The 22600-nt window shown below is 48.5% G+C and overlaps 1 protein-coding gene across 1 annotated transcript in view; it reads left to right on the top strand.

Moving 5' to 3' along the window:
* The window catches only part of CUNH7orf78 (chromosome unknown C7orf78 homolog), a 147209-nt gene that overhangs the window by 85412 nt on the left and 39197 nt on the right, over window positions 1–22600 (top strand). The window lies entirely within an intron of this gene.

Here is a 22600-nt window from a genome sequence, read left to right as displayed (position 1 = left end):
ATGTCATCCCCCATTGTTACTGGTCCAGCAGGAATGAATGTGGTGGTGGGGGTGAATGAGGCTAATTCATTGTCTAGTGGTGTGGTTGCTGGTTTGGTGGAGGGTGAGATGGAGGTGGGTAATGGTGATGCTGTTGGGGCTGATGTGGTCACTGGTCCGGTTGCCCCCCCGGGGGTGGCAACACCTGTCCAGAGTTATGCCAGTGTCACCTCCGGGGCAAATAGGGCATCCTCCTCGTCTCCGGGCTTTGGGGATGGCATGTTGCAACGGTGCCTTCTGGAGGCTCTAAAGAAGGGGGAGAGATCACTAATGGTAGAGGGTCGAGAGGTTGATCTATCCTTCTGGATAGAGAGGCATGGCCTCGGGGCCTTCCGAGAGCAAAAAGGGGGGGATACAGTGTGGTCCCTCCCAACAGCCGGGCCAGGCAGTGTGCGTAGGAATGTGGTCCGTCTTCGGTGGAGGGGCAGTGATGCATGTCCTCCAAGGTCTAAAGTTGTGGAGCTCCTGCTGAGGATGGGCTTCAAGGCGATTGACATCTACGCCTTGATACATCCCTATTCCACGCCTGAGTTTGATGTCAGCTTTGTTCGGCCGGAGGGACTTGAGCTCTTCTGGGCGAATTATGAGTTGGCAAAAAATGAGCCCGGCTGGCGAGACTTTGACGTTCAGGCAGTGTCTCGCCAAAACCAAATCAAGAAAGTGACCGTGATGACTCGTAACGAGTCACTTTCTTGCTATGACATCATGACGTGGCTTGGTCGGTATGGAGAGGTGGTGGAGATGCCAAAGAAAAACCGCGACGAGTTTGGTATCTGGTCAGGGGCCTGGACGTTTATGGTAAAACTTAAGCGTTCAGGTGGTACGGTTGCCCACATTCCATCGTCTGCCTTCCTGGGTAGGGATCGTATCTTGGTCTTCTACCAGGGGCAACCAAAGCTCTGTCACAGGTGCGGCGACCCCACACACTTCAGTGCAAACTGCACCGTGCAGAAATGCGCGTTGTGTGGGGGTGTCGGCCATCTTGCCGCCTCTTGTGTGGAGATTAGGTGCCACCTGTGTGGTGAGTTAGGTCACCCATTCAGCCGTTGTTCTCGCTCGTTTGCTAATGCAGTCGAGACCCCGGTGGGAGTAAGCCGTGAGGCCGATTCTGCTGGGGAGGGGACTAGCAGGGGTGGGGGAGCTGAGGGGCCAGGGAAGAAAAGCAATAAAAAGACGCCTGCCCAGCTGAGGCGTCTAGACAAGCGCAGACAGGAGAGGGAGCGGGGCGAGCCCCAGACTACCGGGGCAGCCCCTGTCCTGGATGCCAGTGTTGCTGCTGAGGCCCCGAGGGATGATGAGTTGGATGAGGAGGTCAGGAGGATCCACAGGGAGGAAACTGCCTCTGCCTCAGAATCCTCCCATTATGAAAGTATGGATGAGGATAATAAGCGGTGGCTAGAGAACAAGCGTAAGCTCGGCACCAAAAAGAAGAAAAAGAAGGGAGATAAAACATCTTCTCCCGCTCTGACCAAGGTACCTAAGGAAGGTAAAACTGACTCCCCTCTGGTTGGTCTTTCTAACCGGTTCCAAGCCCTTGATAACATCCCTTCCTCTGAGGAGGAGGCTGAGGGTGAGGTTCCGGCTTCAGCGGAGCTTACAGGGGGCGCCGAGTCTCCTTCTCCTGGGGATGCAAGGTCCTTGGGGGGAGGGACTGGCCCAGAGTCCGGAGACGAGGACGAAAAAAGAAGGAAAAATGTGGGAATGTACACCTCTGTGTCATTAAAGAGGGGGAAGGATTCCTCCTCTGAGGCAGAGGATAAGGGGAGTGGGAAGAGGAAAGCCGTCTAACTTAATCACCAATGATGGCGGTACCCACTCCGTTGACGCTGGCGTCCATTAATGTCGCCAGCATTAAGTCAAATATGGCTAGATTTGCGGCCTTTGATTTTCTCAGCCGGGTTGAAGCTGACATTTTCTTTTTGCAAGAGACCAGGCTGCCAAATATGGCAGAGGTGTTTATAGCTAAGAGGGAGTGGAGACTCGGGCCCTCCTATTGGTCTCTTGCGGCCGAGCCGTATAGCGGAGTGGCGGTTCTTTTTACCGCACCGGTAGAATGCCGACGGGTTACTGAGTTAGAAATGGGGAGGTGCCTGATATTAGATGTCCTCATGAAGGGACAAGAGCTCCGGCTTATTAACATTTATGGTCCCCAATCTAAGTGGGACCGGAAGTGTCTCTTTATGAGGATCAAGCCCTACCTTTTTACGAGTCGGCAGGTCGTCTTTGGAGGGGACTTCAACACTCACGAGGCCCCGGGATAGAGGAGGTTCCAGAGACAAGCTGACTTATGATAGCGTCGCCCTTAATAGTATAGCTAGTGAGGCTCGCCTGGTGGATGTCCACATCCTGCACACCCCAGGCCACGAGGGGTTCACCTATCATAGAGGTAACTGTAGGTCCAGGATAGACAGGTTTTATTTAAAGGAGGAAGCCGTCTCTTCAGCAGTATCTGTTGTTGAGGTGGAGTTCTCCGATCACTGTTTGATTTTGTTTTCCCTGAATGTTACAGAGACCCCCCGGATGGGAAGAGGCTTTTGGAGGCTCAATTCGTCTCTCTTGGAAGAAGCGGAGATAAGACAGTCCTTTGAGGATTTTCTTCAGAGCCAGGTACCCTTACTGGATCTTTGTAGTAGTAAGTCAGAGTGGTGGGAGATGTTTAAGAAAAGTGTGGCGAGATTCTTCCGCCAGCTCTCGAGCCTCAGGAGCCTGGACAGGTATCGCCTGTATCAGGGCCTGAGGAGGAAACTCGAGCATCTTGTCTCAACTGGAGGTAGCCGCGAGGAGATCTCCAGAGTGAAATCTTTGCTAATGAGGTGTCAGTATGATAGACACGCATCTTTGGTTTTTGAGAGGGATTACGGGAAGTACCGCTCGCCCGACCCTTACAGAAACTGCAAGATGTCAGTGAATAGTAAAGTTGTTACAGGACTGGTTGACACTGCGGGGTCCCTGAAAAGATCCAGATCAGGGATCCTGGAGGTCGTCAGATCCTTCTACTCGCACCTCTTGGGGAAGAGGGATCTTGATTGGGATGAGATGTCGGCTTTTCTGGCTGAAGCCATCCCCGAACCAGGGGTAGACCCCTCTCTTGGTGTTTTGACAGAGATGATCAGGGAAGAGGAAGTTAAGTTGGTGATTGAAGGGCTTGCCCTAAAGAAATCTCCCGGTTCAGATGGCTTAACATCTGAATTCTATAAGACCTTTAAGGACGCCTTGGTTCCCCTCTTGACTGAGGTATTCAATGAGTGTCTTTCCTTGGGCACTCTGCCAAAGTCAATGAGGAGGTCTGCTCTGATCATCTTGTCAAAGGGTAAGGACCCATCTTGCATTGAGAATTGGCGTCCCATAGCGCTTCTCAATGCGGACAGGAAGGTTTTAGCAAAGGTGCTGTTTAATCGGCTGGTGAAATTTGCACCCCAGCTCCTTTCGGGGGCCCAGCATTGCTCTGTTCCGGGCCGCAGTACAATTAGTGCTGTACTCTGTGTCCGAGAGGCGATGGAGCAGGGTAGGGCTGGTCACTGGAAGGGGTACATGCTGTCATTGGACCAGGCAAAAGCGTTTGATCGGGTCAATCATGAGTACCTCTGATCTGTCCTTCTGAGATATGGCCTGCCGGGGGGCTTTGTTGATTGGCTTAAGACCTTGTACGCTGGGGCAGAGAGTTTCCCGCTTGTGAACGGTTGGATTGGCAGCTCCTTTGAGGTTGGGTGTGGTGTTCGCCAGGGTTGTCCCTTGAGCCCGCTACTGTACGTGTTTGCGATTGACCCACTTCTTAGGAGGGTGGAGCGTGGACCCTTGGCTGGGATCGGGATGGACCGGGCAGCACCGGAAGCCACTCTGAGAGTGGTGGCGTATGCCGATGACGTCACCGTTTTTGTTTCCTCTGATGGGGAGGCAGAATGGCTGATGTCAGAGGTAAATCGCTACTTGGAGGCATCCGGGTCTAAGATCAACCGGGATAAGTGTGAGAGTCTCTGGCTGGGAGGAGGAGATCCTGGTTTTGATCTCCCGGACACCCTTCCAGAACCCAAAGTCTCTGCAAAAGTTCTTGGCATCGAATTTGGCCAGGGGGATTACCCCAAACAAAATTGGGACAGCAGGCTAGAGATCGCCACTCAGAAGGTGAACCAATGGAAGGGTTGGTCTTTGACCCTAAGGGAAAGGGTAAACCTGATCAAAACTTACCTGCTCCCTTTGCTGATATATCTGGGCAGTGTGTGCATCTTGCCAGAGCCTCTCTGGACTCGGGTCTACAGTTTGTTCTTTCAACTGTTATGGGGGAGTAGACTGAACCTGGTCAAGAGGGAGGTTACTTACCGTACGAGGAGACTAGGAGGGTTGGGTATGGTCAACCCTGTGGTATTCCTTGTGAATACCTTCATTAAGATCAATATTGCAAACCTCTGGAAAGAGAGGGCTCCTCCATGGGTATTCTCCTGTCGGGGATGGTTTCAGCCTTTCTTCCAGGAATGGGAGACAGGAGGGCAAGTGAAGGATCTCCGCACACCGCATGGACATCTCCCGGCTTACGCTACCGTGGTTCTAAAGGTAATTCGCCGGTGGGGTCTGGGAATGTGGGAGGTCAGGACTCTGCCAAGGAAGCTCCTTGACAAAAGGGTTCTGTTGACCCATTTTCAGAGTCCTCTGGCGCTCAGGGATTGCCCAAGTCGGGATCTTGGGGTGGGTCTGCATCTTTTGAATTCTATCAGGATCCCCTCGAAGGTTTGGGACTTGGCTTGGCGCTGCTTCCATGGGAAACTGTGTGTGAGGGACAATCTGAAGTGTAGGAGCTCTGAGGACAGGAACTGTCCTCGGGAGCATTGTGGTACCATGCTTGAAAGCATGGACCACTTCCTGCTTCGTTGTCCCTTTAACACAAATGTGTACAACAGGGTGGGCACCTCCATTGGCTGGCCCCGGCTGGCCGGTCTCTCTTATGCGGAATGGGCCTATGGAGCATTCGGGGACCTGGGTGGTCGGGACAGCTGCACCTTATTTCTAGTTAGCGCAGTGGTTAGGTATCACACGTGGAACGCACGGTGCTTAGTATCGACGCAGCGGAAAATCCTCCCACTGGACGATGTGTTTAGGACCATACTCGGTGACCTGGTGAAGGTGCGTTCTCTGGAGTATGAGAGACTGGGTACACGGAGGGCCGCTCTCCTCTGGAGGGGCTTTTCTTTTAGTGTGCCCTAGTCTGGTCATCTCCTCTCCTGGTGGTGGGCTGCTGCTGACACCATAGATTTTTGTATTATTGATCAGTAGACAGTGATGTAGGGCTGCAGGCGCCGAACTTGGGCTTTGTCAGCTGTGGTTATTGTATTGTTTGTTATTCTATTGTTTGTTTCTGTATATATTGTATATATGGGTTTGGGTGGAGGTGTTAGGTTGGGTGGAGGGAAAAGGGGGGAGGTGGGTTAATCTTGTGGGACACTGGTTATTTGGGTGAAAAACTGGCACTGCCTAATCTGGCCTATGGACGTTGGACATGGACTGAGGCATGAGGCGCAGGACCAGCTCTCGGGTCAGTGCCGGGGAGGGACTGGTGGGCTTGAGTGTGGGGGGTTTTGTTTTGTCTTGTATATATTTGTATAGTTAGTATTTATTTTATTTATTTAAAAAAAAAAAAGAAAAAAAAAAAAGAATGTATATATTTGTATATAATTTGTCGGTTATTGTTTATTATATTGTTATTATTTGTTTGGTAACCGGACCAGATGTCATGGTGTAGGTAGTTATTATTGTGTATATATGTATAATATGTGTGTGAGGAGAGAGGGAGCGGCTGGACCAGTTCATTACATTGTTTATTTTCTGGTTATTAATTGTGTTATGTTTCTGTTATTATTATTGTTATGTTTTTCATTTTTATAATAAAAGATCTACAGGATGTAACTCAGGGTCAGTAATGTAATGTATGTACACAGTGACTGCACCAGCAGAATAGTGAGTGCAGCTCTGGAGTATAATACAGGAGGTAACTCAGAATCAGTAATGTAATGTATGTACACAGTGACTGCACCAGTAGAATAGTGAGTGCAGCTCTGGAGTATAATACAGGATGTAACTCAGGATCAGTAATGTAATGTATGTTCATAGTGACTGCACCAGCAGAATAGTGAGTGCAGCTCTGGAGTATAATACAGGATGTAACTCAGGATCAGTAATGTAATGTATGTACACAGTGACTGCACCATCAGAATAGTGAGTGCAGCTCTGGAGTATAATACAGGAGGTAACTCAGAATCAGTAATGTAATGTATGTACACAGTGACTGCACCAGTAGAATAGTGAGTGCAGCTCTGGAGTATAATACAGGATGTAACTCAGGATGAGTAATGTAATGTATGTTCATAGTGACTGCACCAGCAGAATAGTGAGTGCAGCTCTGGAGTATAATACAGGATGTAACTCAGGATCAGTAATGTAATGTATGTACACAGTGACTGCACCAGCAGAATAGTGAATGCAGCTCTGGAGTATAATACAGGATGTAACTCAGGATCAGTAATGTAATGTATGTACACAGTGACTGCACCAGCAGAATAGTGAGTGCAGCTCTGGAGTATAATACAGGATGTAACTCAGGATCAGTAATGTAATGTATGTGCACAGTGACTGCACCAGCAGAATAGTGAGTGCAGCTCTGGAGTATAATACAAGATGTAACTCAGGATCAGTAATGTAATGTATGTGCACAGTGACTGCACCAGCAGAATAGTGAGTGCAGCTCTGGAGTATAATACAGGATGTAACTCAGGATCAGTAATGTAATGTATGTACACAGTGACTGCACCAGCAGAATAGTGAGTGCAGCTCTGGAGTATAATACAGGATGTAACTCAGGATCAGTAATGTAATATATGTACACAGTGACTGCACCAGCAGAATAGTGAGTGCAGCTCTGGAGTATAATACAGGATGTAACTCAGGATCAGTAATGTAATGTATGTACACAGTGACTGCACCAGCAGAATAGTGAGTGCAGCTCTGGAGTATAATACAGGATGTAACTCAGGATCAGTAATGTAATGTATGTACACAGTGACTGCACCAGTAGAATAGTGAGTGCAGCTCTGGAGTATAATACAGGAGGTAACTCAGGATCAGTAATGTAATGTATGTACACAGTGACTGCACCAGTAGAATAGTGAGTGCAGCTCTGGAGTATAATACAGGATGTAACTCAGGATCAGTAATGTAATGCATGTACACAGTGACTGCACCAGCAGAATAGTGAGTGCAGCTCTGGAGTATAATACAGGATGTAACTCAGGATCAGTAATGTAATGTATGTACACAGTGACTGCACCAGCAGAATAGTGAGTGCAGCTCTGGAGTATAATACAGGATGTAACTCAGGATCAGTAATGTAATGTATGTACACAGTGACTGCACCAGCAGAATAGCGAGTGCAGCTCTAGAGTATAATACAGGATGTAACTCAGGATCAAGAATGTAATGTATGTACATAGTGACTGCACCAGCAGAATAGTGAATGCAGCTCTGGTGTATAATACAGGAGGTAACTCAGAATCAGTAATGTAATGTATGTACACAGTGACTGCACCAGTAGAATAGTGAGTGCAGCTCTGCAGTATAATACAGGATGTAACTCAGGATCAGTACTAGATCAGTAATTTAATGTATGTACACAGTGACTGCACCAGCAGAATAGTGAGTGCAGCTCTGGAGTATAATATAGGATGTAACTCAAGATCAGTAATGTAATGTACGTACACAGTGACTGCACCAGCAGAATTGTGAGTGCAGCTCTGGAGTATAATACATGAGGTAACTCACGATCAGTAATGTAATGTATGTACACAGTGACTGCACCAGCAGAATAGTGAGTGCAGCTCTGGAGTATAATACAGGATGTAACTCAGGATCAGTAATGTAATGTATGTACATAGTGACTGCACCAGCAGAATAGTGAGTGCAGCTCTGGAGTATAATACAGGAGGTAACTCAGGATCAGTAATGTAATGTATTTACATAGTGACTGCACAAGCAGAATAGTGAGTGCAGCTCTGGAGTATAATACAGGAGGTAACTCAGGATCAGTAATGTAATGTATGTACACAGTGACTGCACCAGTAGAATAGTGAGTGCAGCTCTGGAGTATAATACAGAATGTAACTCAGGATCAGTAATGTAATGTATGTACATAGTGACTGCACCAGCAGAATAGTGAGTGCAGCTCTGGAGTATAATACAGGATGTAACTCAGGATCAGTAATGTAATGTATGTACACAGTGACAGCACCATCAGAATAGTGAGTTCAGCTCTGGAGTATAATACAGGATATAACTCAGGATCAGTAATGTAATGTATGCACACAGTGACCGCATCAGCAGAATAGTGAGTGCAGCTCTGGAGTATAATACAGGATGTAACTCAGAATCAGTAATGTAATGTATGTACATAGTGACTGCACCAGCAGAGTAGTGAGTGCAGCTCTGGAGTATAATACAGGATGTAACTCAGGATCAGTACAGGATCAGTAATGTAATGTATGTACACAGTGACTGCACCAGCAGAATAGTGAGTGCAGCTCTGGAGTATAATACAGGATGTACCTCAGGATCAGTACAGGATCAGTAATGTAATGTATGTACACAGTGACTGCACCAGCAGAATAGTGAGTGCAGCTCTGGGGTATAATACAGGATGTAACTCAGGATCAGTACAGGATCAGTAATGTAATGTATGTACACAGTGACTGCACCAGCAGAATAGTGAGTGCAGCTTTGGGGTATAATACAGAATGCAACTCAGGATCAGTAATGTATGTACACAGTGACTCCACCAGCAGAATAGTGAATGCAGCTCTGGAGTATAATACAGAATGTAACTCAGGATCAGTAATATATGTACACAGAGACTGCACCAGCAGAATAGTGAGTGCAGCTCTGGAGTATAATACAGGATGTAACTCAGGATCAGTAATGTAATGTATGTACACAGTGACTGCACCAGGAGAATAGTGAGTGCAGCTCTGGGGTATAATACAGGATGTACCTCAAGATCAGTAATGTAATGTATGTACACAGTGACTGCACCAGCAGAATAGTGAGTGCAGCTCTGGAGTATAATACAGGATGTATCTCAGGATCAGTACAGGATCAGTAATGTAATGTATGTACACAGTGACTGCACAAGCAGAATAGTGAGTGCAGCTTTGGGGTATAATACAGAATGCAACTCAGGATCAGTAATGTATGTACACAGTGACTCCACCAGCAGAATAGTGAATGCAGCTCTGGAGTATAATACAGAATGTAACTCAGGATCAGTAATGTATGTACACAGTGACTGCACCAGCAGAATAGTGAGTGCAGCTCTGGAGTATAATACAGGATGTAACTCAGGATCAGTAATGTAATGTATGTACACAGTGACTGCACCAGGAGAATAGTGAGTGCAGCTCTGGGGTATAATACAGGATGTAACTCAAGATCAGTAATGTAATGTATGTACACAGTGACTGCACCAGCAGAATAGTGAGTGCAGCTCTGGAGTATAATACAGGATGTATCTCAGGATCAGTACAGGATCAGTAATGTAATGTATGTACACAGTGACTGCACCAGCAGAATAGTGAGTGCAGCTCTCGTGTATAATACGGGATGTAACTCAGGATCAGTAATGTAATGTATGTACATATTGGCTGGACCAGCAGAATAGTGAGTGCAGCTCTGATCAGCTGTTGCTCAGTGTGCTGATTACGGGTGTGGTGGCTGCAGATCCTGCTGTGTGCTCCTGAGGTCTGTGAGAACCAACACCTCTCCACCTGGGGATCTGCTCTCTCTCCTACCCAGGGAGGGAGTGGGTTTCCTGGGATGAGTGATGAAGCCAAGTCCCAGGCTTCTGCTTCCTGATCCAGGCCAGCGGGGGGCAGAAGAAACCAGCAACCGGCCGGCACATCGGAGGACTCGGGGGGTGAGACTCTCCACCAGGAGTCGCAGCAAGGTGGCTCCTACTCCCCCCAGGACTGTGGAGACTCCTAGAAGCCACAAGGCTTCCAGCATGGAGGAAAAGCCTGACAGCGCGCATGATGGTGCTCCTTCCGGAGGAAAGGTTAGTGCTCATGGAGGTGAGGCTGAAAACACTGAGCAGGGTTGGGGGCTGCATGGATCCCGGGAGTCTGTGTTCAGCTATGCCTCCCGGGTCATGATCCACCTCCGTGAGTATGAAGATGCGAGTAAGCTCGTCAGGAGGCTTCGGGAGGAGCTGTGCTGCACAAGCGCCAAAGCTGCGGGGGCCTCCAAATCGAGGAAGGCTAAACTCCAGGCGGAGGTAAAGAGGCTCACCAGTGAGATTCATCTGCTGGAACTAAGGAAAGCTGTCTGTCACGGGTGTGTCGCCACAAAGATCGTCGCGATTACACAGCCTGACTTCTCGCAGCTGAGTTTTTGGTGCTTGGTGTTTTTCGGCAGGGAGGGAGTTAATTCTCTCTCTCTGTGCTAGACGAGGCCCAGCCTCGCCCAGCTGCAGTTAATTCTGCAGTATTGGGACTCCTTCAAATACCTGCCTTTCTGATAGGGTGGTTGTCGGTGAAAGCTTTTCATGCAGACTATCGGAGTGATACGTGGTATTGTGAAGTAGGAGCGAAGTGTACTCGGTGTGTTTTTTTCCCTTCCTCGCTTTATTCTTTATCCCCTTACCCGTTGGTGTTCCCTCCGTTGTAGTGGTGTAAGTTTTTTGTATGCAAGGTGGTTTTTGGTTTGCCCCTTGTACTGTCTCTTTCGTCTTGTTCTGTGTTTGGCATATACGGTCCTGTCCCCAATTGTTGTGATCGGGGTCTTTCTCAGGACTAGATTACTGAGGTTCAGGGATTCTCAAGAGGTAGGTTTACGCTGGCGGCCTGGACCTCTGTACCATCAACAGTACCTCCAGGTAGAGGGATTAGGCAGGGCCTCAGTGTAGGGTCAGCATAGGCTCATGAACTCCTGAACGCAGAGACAGCGTGACACTGTCATCAGAAAGGAGAGTGGTCCTTTTAAGGAAAAACTAGTTAATGAAGACCGCTTCAGAGAAATGGCTGATAACAGAGAGCAAAGGCAGATGGGGCTGCAGCTTGAGAGCCAGGTGGATGATGAAAGTGATGATGACCAGCAGGAAGCCCCACCTGGCAGCCTGCAAAGTCACCCGCAGGCCACGTGCAGCGAGCTCCCTGCAGGACAGGTGACAATGACATCCGGTCGCAGTTCTGCTGGCTCTGGGGAGGACAGTGACAGCAACGGCCAGGGAGGGGCGCTAATGGCAGAAATAAAGCTCCTGGAGTCCCCAGTGTGCCTCCAAAACTTCCATCTTGGTGACGATCTACCAGAAGAGGCACCTGGGGGCCACAAAAAGGCAAAGAAGACCAAGCCAAAGCTGCAGGAAGCGGTAAGCTATGTATATGCCCCCCTCCCTGTACCCCCTGAGTCGGTGGCAGGCTCAGCTCGCTGTATAAGCCTCGTTGCCCAGCCCAGCCAGGGTTCTGCTGTGTATCCGGTGCAAAGGCGCGGGGACATTGCACAGCGCGGTAGTGAGGCGCAGAGCTCCGACTCTGCTTGTAGTAGCGGGGACGCAGCAGGAGGTGCATCAGCTGAGAGGCTGGGCGTTCGGTCAGGCCACGATGCTGTGGTGCACTCCTCAGTGAGAGGGGGGAACAGCCTGGTGTCGGGGGCAGCTCCGGTAGCCTCGGCGCCTCTGAATGCTGTTGCCGCTGATCACTTAGTTGAGAAGCGGCGGCAGTGTGAGGGGGCTGTCGGGGCTGAGAGTTCCAGTCCCCCCACGAAAGTGTTATTTTGTGTTGGCGCCGCTGGTCAGGAAGATCCTGATGCTAAAGATCAGCGGTGCCTCACAACAGCTAAAGATCAGCGGCGCATCTCTACAAATGCAAAACAGCGGAAATTACCGACTGATGATGTGGAGGGCACACATAAGACCAGGGGTGAGGTCTCCTCCAGTTCTATGGAGGTGACTGAACCCCTTGTGCCTAATGATGCTGAGGTCAAAATGTCATCCACCGTTGTTACTGGTCCAGCAGGAATGAATGTGATGGTGGGTGTGAATGAGGCCAATTCATTGTCCAGGGGTGTGGATGCTGGTTTGGTGGAGGGTGAGATTGAGGTGGGTAATGATGATGCTGTTGGGCCTGATGTAGTCACTGGTCCGGTTGCAACATCTGTCCAGAGTTATGCCAGTGTCACCGCCGGGGCAAATAGGGCATCCTCCTTGTCTTCGGGCTTTGGGAACGGTATGTTGCAACGGAGCCTTCTGGAGGCTCTAAAGAAGGGGGAGAGATCACTAATGGTAGAGGGTCGAGAGGTTGATCTATCCTTCTGGATAGAGAGTCATGGCCTCGGGGCCTTCCGAGAGCAAAAAGGGGGGATACAGTGTGGTCCCTCCCAACAGCCGGGTCAGGCAGTGTGCGTAGGAATGTGGTCCGTCTTCGGTGGAGGGGCAGTGATGCATGTCCTCCAAGGTCTAAAGTTGTGGAGCTCCTGCTGAGGATGGGCTCCAAGGCTATTGACATCTACACCTTGATACATCCCTATTCCACTCCTGAGTTTGATGTCAGCTTTGTTCGGCCGGAGGGGCTTGAGCTCTTCTGGACGAATTATGAGTTGGCAAAAAATGAGCCCAGCTGGCGAGACTTTGCCGTTCAGGCAGTGTCTCGCCAAAACCAAATCAAGAAAGTGACCGTGATGACTCGTAACGAGTCGCTTTCTTGTTATGACATCATGATGTGGCTTGGTCGGTATGGTGAGGTGGTGGAGATGTCAAAGAAAAACCACGACGAGTTTGGTATCTGGGCAGGGGCCTGGACGTTTATGGTAAAACTTAAGCGTTCTGGTGGTACGGTTGCCCACATTCCATCATCTGCCTTCCTGGGTAGGGATCGTATCCTGGTCTTCTACCAGGGGCAACCGAAGCTCTGTCACAGGTGCGGCGACCCCACACACTTCAGTGCAAACTGCACCGTGCAGAAATGTGCATTGTGTGGGGGTGTCGGCCATCTTGCTGCCTCTTGTGTGCAGATTAGGTGTCACCTGTGTGGTGAGTTAGGTCACCCATTCAGACGTTGTCCTTGCTCCTTCGCTAATGCAGTCGAGACCCCAAGGGGAGAAAGCCGTGAGGCCGATTCTGCTGGGAAGGGGACTAGCAGGGGTGGGGGAGCTGAGGGGCCAGGGAAGAAAAGCAATAAAAAGAGTCCTGCTCAGCTGAGGCATCTAGACAAGCGCAGACAGGAGAGGTAGCGGGGGGAGCCTGGGGCTACTGGGGCGGCCAATGTCCTGGATTCCAGTCTTGCTGCTGAGGCCCCGAGGGATGATGAGTTGGATGAGGCGTTCAGGAGGATCCACGGGGAGGAAACCGTCTCTGCCTCAGAATCTTCCCATTATGAAAGTATGGATGAGGATAATAAGCGGTGGCTAGAGGACAAGCGTAAGCTCGGCACCAAAAAGAAGAGAAAGAAGGGAGATAAAACATCTTCTCCCGCTCTGACCAAGGTACCTAAGGAAGGTAAAACTGACTCCCCTCTGGTTGGTCTTTCTAACCAGTTCCAAGCCCTTGATAACATCTCTTCCTCTGAGGAGGAGGCTGAGGGTGAGGTTCCGGCTTCGGCGAAGCTTACGTGAGGCACCGAGTCTCCTTCTCCTGGGGATGCAAGGTCCTTGGGGGGAGGGACTGGCCCAGAGTCCAGAGACGAGGACAAGAAAAGAAGGAAAAATGTGGGAATGTACACCTCTGTGTCATTAAAGAGGGGGAAGGATTCCTCATCTGAGGCAGAGGATAAGGGAAGTGGGAAGAAGAAAGCCATCTAACTCAATCACCAATGATGGCGGTACCCACTCCGTGGACACTGGCGTCCATTAGTGTCGCCAGCATTAAGTCAAATATGGCTAGATTTACGGCCTTTGATTTTCTCAGCCGGGTTGAAGCTGACATTTTCTTTTTGCAAGAGACCAGGCTGCCAAATATGGTAGAGGTGTTTATCGCTAAGAGGGAGTGGAGACTCGGGCCCTCCTATTGGTCTCTTGCGGCCGAGCCGTATAGCGGAGTGGCGGTCCTTTTTACCGCACCGGTGGAATGCCGACGGGTTATTGAGTTAGAAATGAGGAGGTGCCTGATATTAGATGTCCTCATGAAGGGACAAGAGCTCCGGCTCATTAACATCTATGGTCCCCAATCTAAGTGGGACCGGAAGTGTCTCTTTATGAGGATCAAGCCCTACCTTTTTACGAGTCGGCAGGTCGTCTTTGGAGGGGACTTTAACACTGTCACGAGGCCCCGGGATAGAGGAGGTTCCAGAGACAAGCTGACTTATGATAGCGTCGCCCTTAATAGTATAGCTAGTGAGGCTCGCCTGGTGGATGTCCACATCCAGCACACCGCAGGCCACGAGGGGTTCACCTATCATAGAGGTAACTGTAGGTCCAGGATAGACAGGTTTTATTTAAAGGAGGAAGCCATCTCTTCAGCAGTATCTGTTGTTGAGGTGGAGTTCTCCAATCACTGTTTGATTTTGTTTTCCCTGAATGTTACAGAGACCCCCCGGATGGGAAGAGGCTTTTGGAGGCTCAATTCGTCTCTCTTGGAAGAAGCGGAGATAAGACAGTCCTTTGAGGATTTTCTTCAGAGCCAGGTACCCTTACTGGATCTTTGTAGTAGTAAGTCAGAGTGGTGGGAGATGTTTAAGAAAAGGGTGGCGAGATTCTTCCGCCAGCTCTCGAGCCTCAGGAGCCTGGACAGGTATTGCCTGTATCAGGGTCTGAGGAGGAAACTCAAGCATCTTGTCTCAACTGGAGGCAGCCGCGAGGAGATCTCCAGAGTGAAATCTTTGCTAATGAGGTGTCAGTATGATAGACACGCATCTTTGGTTTTTGAGAGGGATTATGGGAAGTACCGCTCTCCCGACCCTTACAGAAACTGCAAGATGTCAGTGAATAGTAAAGTTGTTACAAGACTGGTTGACACTGCGGGGTCCCTGAAAAGATCCAGATCAAGGATCATGGAGGTCGTCAGATCCTTCTACTCGCACCTCTTGGGGAAGAGGGATCTGGATTGGGATGAGATGTCGGCTTTTCTGGCTGAAACTGTCCCCGAACCAGGGGTAGACCCCTCTCTTGGCATTTTGACAGAGATGATCAGGGAAGAGGAAGTTAAGTTGGCGATTGAAGGGCTTGCCCTAAAGAAATCTCCCGGTCCAGATGGCTTAACATCTGAATTCTATAAGACCTTTAAGGACGCCTTGGTTCCCCTCTTGACTGAGGTATTCAATGAGTGTCTTTCCTTGGGCACTCTGCCAAAGTCAATGAGGAGGTCTGCCCTGATCATCTTGTCAAAGTTTAAGGACCCATCTTGCATTGAGAATTGGCATCCCATAGCGCTTCTCAATGCAGACAGGAAGGTTTTGGCAAAGGTGCTGTTTAATCGGCTGGTGAAATTTGTGCCCCGACTCCTTTCGGGAGCCCAGCATTGCTCTGTTCCGGGCCGCAGTACAATTATTGCTGTACTCTGTGTCCGAGAGGCGGTGGAGCAGGGTAGGGCTGGCCACTGGAAGGGGTACATACTGTCATTGGACCAGGCAAAAGCGTTTGATCGGGTTAATCATGACTACCTCTGGTCTGTCCTTCGGAAGTATGGCCTGCCGGGGGGGGTTTGTTGATTGGCTTAAGACCTTGTACGCTGGGGCAGAGAGTTTCCCGCTTGTGAACGGTTGGATTGGCAGCTCTTTTGGATGTGGTGTTCGCCAGGGTTGTCCCTTGAGCCCGCTGCTGTACGTGTTTGCGATTGACCCACTTCTTAGGAGGGTGGAGCGTGGACCGTTGGCTGGGATCAGGATGGACCGGGCAGCACCGGAAGCCACTCTGAGAGTGGTGGCGTATGCCGATGACGTCACCGTTTTTGTTTCCTCTGACGGGGAGGCAGAGTGGCTGATGTCAGAGGTAAATCGCTACTCGGAGGCATCCGGGTCTAAGATCAACCGGGATCAGTGTGAGAGTCTCTGGCTGGGAGGAGGAGATCCTGGTTTTGATCTCCCGGACACCCTTCCAGGACCCAAAGTCTCTGCAAAAGTTCTTGGCATGAAATTTGGCCAGGGGGATTACCCCAAACAAAATTGGGACAGCAGGCTAGAGATCGCCACTCAGAAGGTGAACCAATGGAAGGGTTGGTCTTTGACCCTAAGGGAAAGGGTAAACCTGATCAAAACTTTCCTGCTCCCTTTGCTGATCTATCTGGGCAGTGTGTGCATCTTGCCGGAGCCTCTCTGGACTCGGGTCTACAGTTTGTTCTTCCAACTGTTATGGGGGAATAGACTGAATCTGGTCAAGAGGGAGGTTACTTACCATACGAGGAGACTAGGAGGGTTGGGTATGGTCAACCCTGTGGTATTCCTTGTGAATACCTTCATTAAGATCAATATTGCAGACCTCTGGAAAGAGAGGGCTCCTCCATGGGTATTCTCCTGTAGGGGATGGTTTCAACCTTTCTTACAAGAATGGGAGACAGGAGGGCAAGTGAAGGATCTACGCACACCGCATGGACATCTCCCGGCTTACGCTACCGTTGTTCTGAAGGTAATTCGCCGGTGGGGTCTGGGAATGTGGGAGGTCAGGACTCTGCCAAGGAAGCTCCTTGACAAAAGGGTTCTGTTGACCCATTTTCAGAGGCCTCTGGTGCTCAGGGATTGCCCAAGTCGGGATCTTGGGGTGGGTCTGCATCTTTTGAATTCTATCAGGATCCCATCGAAGTTTTGGGACTTGGCTTGGCGCTGCTTCCATGGGAAACTGTGTGTGAGGGACAATCTGAAGTGTAGGAGCTCTGAGGAGAGGAACTGTCCTCGAGAGCATTGTGGTACCATGCTATAAAGCATGGACCACTTCCTGCTTCGTTGTCCCTTTAACACAGAGGTGTACAACACGGTGGGCGCCTCCATTGGCTGGCCCCGGCTGGCCCGTCTCTCTTATGCGGAATGGGCCTATGGAGCATTCGGGGACCTGGGTGGTCGGGGCCGCTGCACCTTATTTCTAGTTAGCGCAGTGGTTAGGTATCACACGTGGAATGCACGGTGCTTAGTATCGACGCAACGGAAAATCCTCCCAGTGGACAATGTGTTTAGGACCATACTCGGTGACCTGGTGAAGGTACGTTCTCTGGAGTATGAGAGACTGGGTACACGAAGGGCCGCTCTCCTCTAGAGGGGCTTTTCTTTTTGTGTGCCCTAGTCTGGTCATCTCCTCTCCTGGTGGTGGGCTGCTGCTGACACCATAGATTTTTGTTTTATTGATCAGTAGACAGTGATGTAGGGCTGCAGGCGCCGAACTTGGGCTTTGTCAGTTGTGGTTATTGTATTGTTGTTTCTGTATATATTGTGTATATGTGTTTGGGTGTAGGTGTTAGGTTGGGTGGTGGGAAAAGGGGGGAGGTGGGTTAATCTTGTGGGACACTGGTTATTTGGGTGAAAAACTGGCACTGCCTGATCTGTCCTATGGACGTTGGACATGGACTGAGGCATGAGGCGCAGGAGCAGCTCTCAGGTCAGTGATGGGGAGGGACTGGTATATTTTGTCAGCTATTGTTTATTTTATTTATTGTTTGTGGTTATTATTTTCTTTGGTAACCGGACCAGATGTCATGGTGTAGGTAGTTATTATTGTGTATATATGTATAATATGTGTGTGAGGAGAGAGGGAGCGGCTGGACCAGTTCATTACATTGTTTATTTTCTGGTTATTAATTTTGCTATGTTTCTGTTATTATTATTGTTATGTTTTTCATTTTTATAATAAAAGATCTACAGGATGTAACTCAGGATCAGTAATGTAATGTATGTACACAGTGACTGCACCAGCAGAATAGTGAGTGCAGCTCTGGAGTATAATACAGGAGGTAACTCAGAATCAGTAATGTAATGTATGTACAGTGACTGCACCAGCAGAATAATGAGTGCAGCTCTGGAGGATAATACAGGATGTAACTCAGGATAAGTAATGTAATGTATGTACACAGTGACTGCACCAGCAGAATAGTGAGTGCAGCTCTGGAGTATAATACAGGATGTAACTCAGGATCAGTAATGTAATGTATGTACACAGTGACTGCACCAGCAGAATAGTGAGTGCAGCTCTGGGGTATAATACAGGATGTAACTCAGGATCAGTAATGTAATGTATGTACACAGTGACTGCACCAGCAGAATAGTGAGTGCAGCTCTGGAGTATAATACAGGATGTAACTCAGGATCAGTAATGTAATGTATGTACACAGTGACTGCACCAGCAGAATAGTGAATGCAGCTCTGGAGTATAATACAGGATGTAACTCAGGATCAGTAATGTAATGTATGTACACAGTGACTGCACCAGTAGAATAGTGAGTGCAGCTCTGGAGTATAATACAGGATGTAACTCAGGATCAGTAATGTAATGTATGTACACAGTGACTGCACCAGCAGAATAGTGAGTGCAGCTCTGGAGTATAATACAGGATGTAACTCAGGATCAGTAATGTAATGTATGTACACAGTGACTGCACCAGCAGAATAGCGAGTGCAGCTCTAAAGTATAATACAGGAGGTAACTCAGGATCAGAAATGTAATGTATGTACACAGTGACTGCACCAGCAGAATAATGAGTGCAGCTCTGGAGTATAATACAGGATGTAACTCAGGATCAGTAATGTAATGTATGTACACAGTGACTGCACCAGTAGAATAGTGAGTGCAGCTCTGGAGTATAATACAGGATGTAACTCAGGATCAGTAATGTAATGTATGTACACAGTGACTGCACCAGCAGAATAGTGAGTGCAGCTCTGGAGTATAATACAGGATGTAACTCAGGATCAGTAATGTAATGTATGTACACAGTGACTGCACCAGCAGAATAGCGAGTGCAGCTCTAGAGTATAATACAGGATGTAACTCAGGATCAGGAATGTAATGTATGTACATTGTGACTGCACCAGCAGAATAGTGAGTTCAGCTCTGGAGTATAATACAGGAGGTAACTCAGAATCAGTAATGTAATGTATGTACACAGTGACTGCACCAGCAGAATAGTGAGTGCAGCTCTGGAGTATAATACAGGATGTAACTCAGGATCAGTACAGGATCAGTAATGTAATGTATGTACACAGTGACTGCACCAGCAGAATAGTGAGTTCAGCTCTGGAGTATAATACAGGAGGTAACTCAGAATCAGTAATGTAATGTATGTACACAGTGACTGCACCAGTAGAATAGTGAGTGCAGCTCTGCAGTATAATACAGGATGTAACTCAGGATCAGTACAGGATCAGTAATGTAATGTATGTACACAGTGACTGCACCAGCAGAATAGTGAGTGCAGCTCTGGAGTATAATACAGGATGTAACTCAGGATCAGTAATGTAATGTATGTACACAGTGACTGCACCAGCAGAACAGTTAGTGCAGCTCTGATCAGCTGCTAGTCAGTGTGCTGATTACGGGTGTTGTGGCTGCAGATCCTGCTGTGAGCTCCTGATCTCTGAGAAACCAACACCTCTCCACCTGGGGACCTGCTTTCTCTCTTTCCCAGGGAGAGAGTGGGTTTCTGGGATGAGTGAAGGAGCCAAGTCCCAGGCTTCTGCTTCCCGAACCAGGCCGGCGGGGGGCAGAAGAAACCAGCAACCGGCCTGCACATCAGAGGACTCGGGGGTGAGACGCTGCACCAGGAGTCACAGCAATGTGGCTCCTACTCCCCCCGGGATTGTGGAGACCCCTAGAAGCCGCAAGGCTTCCAGCATGGAGGAAAAGCCTGACAGCGGCGTGCATGATGGCACTCCTTCCGGAGGAAAGCTGAGTGCTCACGGAGGTGAAGCCGACCTCCCTGAGGGGGGGTGGGCGCTGCAGGGACCCCGGGAGTCTGTGTCCACCTATGCCTCCCGGGTCATGATCCACCTCCGTGAGTATGAAGATGCCAGTAAGCTCATCAGGAGGCTCCGGGAGGAGCTGCGCTGCACAAGCGCAAAAGCTGCGGGGGCCTCCAAACCAAGGAAGGCCAAGCTCCAGGCTGAATTAAAGAGGCTGACCAGTGAGATTCACCTGCTGGAACTTAGGAAAGCCACCATCAGGGAACAGAGTGGTCCATTCAAAGAAAAACTAATAAATGAAAACCGCTTTAGAGAAATGGCTGATACCAGAGAGCAAAGGCAGATGGGGCTGCAGCCTGAGAGCCAGGTGGATGATGAGAGTGATGATGACCAGCAGCAAGCCCCACCTGGCAGCCTGCAAAGTCACCCGCAGGCCACGTGCAGCGAGCTCCCTGCAGGACAGGCGACAGTGACATCCGGTCGCAGTTCTGCCGGCTCTGGGGAGGACAGTGACAGCAGCGGCCAGGGAGGGGCGCTAATGGCGGAGATTAACACTAGGACTACTGGACTCGTGACCCCGCCTAGAACTACTGAAAGGAGTCATTTTGACTCCTTGCTTGTTTTCGTTTATTTTTAGAGTTTCATTTGTGGTTATTTATTAATAATTATATTTTTTGTAATGTATTATTATTGTGAGATCCAACAGTAATGCTTTTGATTGTTTTTTTTCTGCTTTTCTTATTTTTCTACAGAAAATAACAATAATTATAATAGACGTTTTTCAAACATTTTTTTTTATTCAAGTGCACACATATAAACAACAACTGAAGAACAAAAAGCAGAGAAAATGTAGGTGGAGGAGCATAAAAATGAAAATATGGCGCAGAATTCACCTTCTAAACATTTGGTGTTTCGCATTTTAGGCATTGCCTTTGATTTATGGCAGTACATTGCCCACACAAAGACTTACCACAAGTCTTACAATTTCCGACAGATCTATTTTTCTTGCACTTTTCTTTGATCTGGCAAAATTTTGTTTGAACCATCTCTTCTGAGCATGTAGAAACTTGGGACGTGGAACCCTTTTCCCTATCTGTGACATAAGGACCACTCAACTCTCTCACAAGCGTTTGCAAAAATGCCTTGCGTGACATTTTTTGGTGGGTAATCTCCTTGAATATTATCCATGCATTTATACCCGCAAAGTCTAAGGCATTTTCAAATGCATGAACAGGCCATCTCCTTGTGCATGTTCGTGTGGTATATTTTCGTGCCATCTGATCCACTACATCTACTCCATATTTTGTTTCATTGTAAAGCTTTACCGTTTCTGGAGTTTTTTTAGCGGAATCAGACGCAACAACAACATCTGGATGGACGGAACTCAAAATGACAACATTTTTGTTGGGCTTTCCTTGATATACTGTAAGTGTAAAATTGTCTTCATTTCTAAACACTTTAGTGTTGTACAATTCCTCTTTCATGGATTTTATTTCTTTAGGCACTTCTCGCCTTATCTTGTTCAGTGTTCCCACGATGGTTGTTCCTTTGCTTTTTAGCTGTTTAGCTAATTTTACTGAAGTAAAATAATTATCGGTTGTAACATTGCGACCTTTTTTCAAAAACGGGTCCAATAACTTCATTACCACATGGTCAGCTAAACGGTCCTCAGCACGGCGTGTGTCATCTTTGCCTAGATAAGGGAAGCCATTTGCCAGATATTTGCTCCTCTTATCAACAGCTAGCCAATATTTGTGGCCATATTTATCTGGTTTGGAAGGCATGTACTGCGTGAATGGACACCTAGTTTTGCTTGGGAAAAGTTGCTCATCCACCGTTATGTATGGGCCAGGTTTGTAACACGCAATACAATTTTCAATAAACCTGTCCCACACAGTAGAAAATAGAGCAAACTTGTCCGTTTGCAGTCTCTCCGATCGAGTAGATTTCTCATCAAATCTGAGAAACCTCATAATTTCAACAAAGCGGTCCCTAGACATTGTCGCTTTGCAAAACGGTATTCCCCAGTCATTACACAAAATACTGCTAATCGAGTGACGGTTCGTGCCAGATATTCCACGAGCATAGAATATCGCAATGAATGCATCTAGCTCCTCATCAGATAGAGTAAACTGTAAATTATTGTTCCTGCATGCTTCTGCAAGCGTACAGTTCTTTATATGTGTCAATATATATGAATCAAAAAATAAACGCCATGCGCTCAAAGGACTATCGATAATGATATTTCTTCTGGCGTATCCTGTAGGGCCAGGTGCTTCTCGAAGAATATTTTGGCTGTCACGCCTACCAGGCAAGTGTTCTCCAATTTCAACAGGTTTCCATTGAATACCATCCGCTGAAACTAGTATTCCTTCAGATTCGCCTTCTCTGGTGTTTGTTGTTGCATTACCTTCGCCGCCATCGTTATCTGTTGTTCTTTCATTTCTGGGACGTTTTGCTGATTTTTTCTGTCCACGACCAGGAGGATGGTCACGAGGCAACATAACTGCATGAGCCCGATCCCCAGTTGATGTGCTTGGAATATCTGTAAAAAAGTTGATGAATATTTAGAATTTTTGTTTTGTAAGGGTCCGTGCACACTGGCTGGATTAGCGGCGGAATATCCGACCGGATATTCTCACCACAATCCGGCCCGTACCTGCCCGCTCAGGTACAGAGCGGAGTTTCATACCTGAAGCTCCGCTCCGAACCCCGGGCTGGAGCCG

Source organism: Phyllobates terribilis, unplaced genomic scaffold (assembly GCF_046119375.1).
Source record: "Phyllobates terribilis strain yellow unplaced genomic scaffold, ASM4611937v1 Scaffold_4__5_contigs__length_816908805, whole genome shotgun sequence".
Lineage (NCBI taxonomy): Eukaryota > Metazoa > Chordata > Amphibia > Anura > Dendrobatidae > Phyllobates > Phyllobates terribilis.
The sequence above is the reverse complement of the archived record's forward strand: the minus strand, read 5'-3'. Positions and strand labels throughout refer to the sequence as shown.